Genomic DNA, 3,466 nt, shown 5'->3' on the forward strand with positions numbered 1-3,466 from the left:
ATTTTCTGGAAACACAACAAGGTCTTAACTGTTTTAATACCTTCTTTATACAATGATGATGATGATGATGATGGTGATGATGATGATGATGATGATGATGATGATGATGATGATGATGATGATGATGATGATGATGATGAACAAGAACAAGAACAACAAGAAAAACAAGAAAAACACAAACAAAAAGATGAAGGTCAGGCTGCCTCGCGCGATCTACATTCTCTGTACAGTCATCGTGATACCTAAAGCCCGTCGTCGTGATACAAGAAACCCGTAACCGGATCTCAGAGTGGGAGGTGATAAGCCAAAGTACTCCGCACGTATCGTGGCATTTGTCCAAAGCTCTCAGACAGATAGTTCGAGTTCCTGCTGACCAACATTTCTCCGGGGACTCTCAACACGCCACCAAAAACACCAGATATTTACGCGCGATGCTCTGCAAATCTTGGACAATATTTTTTTGCACTCGTTTCCCTCTCATCCCAGAAGGTGAGGTGGTTGAGAGAGTTGAATACCGCTCCATCGGCGAACGATCTGGCTCTTCTTGGCTTTAGTCTGAGAGAGGTTTTGGGGTCAATGACTTCGTGTTTGAGACACTTATATTTTTCTTGGTCAAAGTGAGTAAAAGCTTGGCAAGCTGTTCCAGAAAACGCCCAATTGGTCACAGTGAGAGAGTAGGGGAAGGGGGAGGGGGGGGGGGCTTTGGTTCAAAGGTTGTAAACTGGGTCTTGGTATGGCTGTATTGTTTTTTAGCCCACCCACGCGGAAATACGGAGGATACCCCCGTTATGTAGGATTTACGTCTGTCTGTCTGTCTGTCTCTCTGACTGTTTGGCTGTCTGTCTGTCTGTTTTAAAGTAACTACCTTGTTTGTTTTATGTTTAGTAAAAAAGCCATGCGCACTTGTAAGACACTAGATTTATACCGTGTTGTTCTGTCGAACTTATACACAGTGCAGCTACATCAACACTCTGGGGTTCGCTGTTATTCAATTCAATGTGCGGTTGACAAGTTTAATAAAAACAAAAGGCAAAATCACAAGTCATAATACAGTTGAAGTTTTCCAAGACTTCAACCATTGCGAGGAGAAAAATGTTTATCTTAAACAGGATGACGTCTTTGGCAGTGTGATTATACTGAAGAAAAAAAAACGTATAGGTGAGAAATCGTGGTGAAATCAGGCGATCGTCAAAATAATAAAATCCGGAAAATCGCCATTTTTCGGCCAGTTTGGACACGTTTTTCGAATTTGTGTCTGTTGGATCAACACCTTGTATGTCCTTTCAAAAACACTTTTATTTTTTGATTTTATGGAAAAACGTTTTAAGACACAAAAAAGTATCTATTTATCTATCTATCTATCTATCTATCTATCTATCTATCTATCTATCTATCTATCTATTTCTATCTCTTTCTACCATAATATATGATATAAAGATGGATGTCTTCTTAACTTTGTGGCCACCGTGATTCCTTCTTTCAGCTGTTGGCTCGCGGGAGAGGTCTAAGAGATTTGCGCCAGCGCCAATTGTGATATTAGAGGTTAGCTTTGTTTTTGGACGATCTGGTCGTATTGTAGTCACCACGTCCGGCCGTTTGTCTCCATTAATCGATTGAGAACACTTGATGCTTTTTTCTGGCATCTCACAGACGTAGACAAACAACAGAAAGTGCAGTAGCAGAAACAATGGCTGAAAAAATGGCTTAAATTCGTGTTAATGTTGATTGTAGATCGCTGATTACCTGTTTCTAGAACGAACAAAAAAAGACCACTTTTAATGTAAGTGTTTTTACGCCCCCCAATCAACACAATTTTAGATCATTTGTGAGGCAGCGTAATGGAATCAGACTCTCGTCAAAATAATGAAATCGAAGAAAACTGCTTAGCAATTTTTACCAATTTTATTTTTGACTCAACACCTTTTATGTCCATTTACAAACACATTCCTTTGAGGATTTCACCGAAAACGTAGATTAAAGGCCCAAAAATATACATTTACAGTTTCCATGGACTCTCCAGCTTTGGAATTTACCAAGCTTTGGCGGCCATCCTCTCGCTAATTTTATCTCATAAATCAGGTGACCCCCGCCTCCTTCAATCCAAAATATCTCCACTTCTATGGAAGATGGATGGATAATTTTTTCATTGAAAGCAAGACAAATGAACAAGCTTTAGGATGATACCAATAACTCAATATGCCCAAACATTGACGAGAGGCTGATTCCACCACGCTGCCTCACATTTATTTGGAGATGGGCTACCGAACCTGCCAGTCAGGACCAACCGGAGCGGAGAGGGGTACAACATCCCAGCAGAAAGACCGAGTGAGATTCTCAATATAATTTCCATCCACTCGGGAAATGAACTTGTGTCACCCACGTGCAGAGCAAAACGCCTAACCACTACACCAAAGAAGTCGGTATAGACCTCTCTAGCTTTTGTCGAATATAAACATGTCAACCCTATCCGTACGTCGCGTTTTACTTACGTATCCGTACGGCGAGGGGAACTCTGTGCCACCACTTTCCAAAGATGAAATTTACTCGTTAATCCGGTCCGTACGCTTTGCATAGCAGTCTGTCAAAATGATTTTTTAAGAAATACTGACAGTTTCAAAGAGATCTTCGTATTAGAAGTATTCTAAAATGCGAAGAATACAACCTCGGGGGTACAAAATGACCACAGGGCGTACGGATACGGTTTAAAAAGACCCAGATGAAAAATGATTATGCTTGGCAGTGGGAATTGTCGTTTTCATGTTGTAAGACGACGGAGTTCTTCTCTCAGCTCATTGAGGGTTTCATAGAGTGTGGCAGCGTTGATGGTTCCTCGTTGAGGCACGATCACAAGAAGAAGAATGTATTTCACACAGAATACTGTTACTGTAGCTGTTAACCTGATTTGCAGATGGTTAAATTGTTTATAAGTTTTTGTTTTTGTTTTTGTTTGTTTTTTGTTTTGTTTTGTTTTGTTTGTTTGGTTGGTTTTTGTTTTTGTTTTTGTTTTGTTTTTGGGTGTTTTTTTTTTTGGGGGGGGGGGTAGAGAAACGGGATACTTCCCACCCAAACCATGAATCTCTTGTCATCTTTTGTGAATTGTGATCTCCTTTTATGGACTTATCCAAAAACTTTTCAACGGATTCTTGGAACTCACAAGCACACCCAGGTCCCACGTTGTCATACACATTGTACTTTATCTGCACTGTTTTAACAGCGCCGTGCAAAGATCGATGAGCAATACTTTGTGATCATCTGTCTACTGCTTTAGAACCCAAAGAGCTAAAACTAGTCTGTATCTCAGCTCATTAAAAACAATTCTGCGAACCTTTTACTTTGAAGCATCTAGAGCATCAGCAATGTCAGAAATTTTGAGCATACTTTGTTCTCGAATGAGTTTTCCAGTGCCGGTAGCATTTTTTCTGTGTTGGCAGACAGATAACGCCTCCAATTTGCTCATTGTATATAT

Source organism: Aplysia californica, unplaced genomic scaffold (genome assembly GCF_000002075.1).
Source record: "Aplysia californica isolate F4 #8 unplaced genomic scaffold, AplCal3.0 scaffold00813, whole genome shotgun sequence".
NCBI lineage: Eukaryota > Metazoa > Mollusca > Gastropoda > Aplysiida > Aplysiidae > Aplysia > Aplysia californica.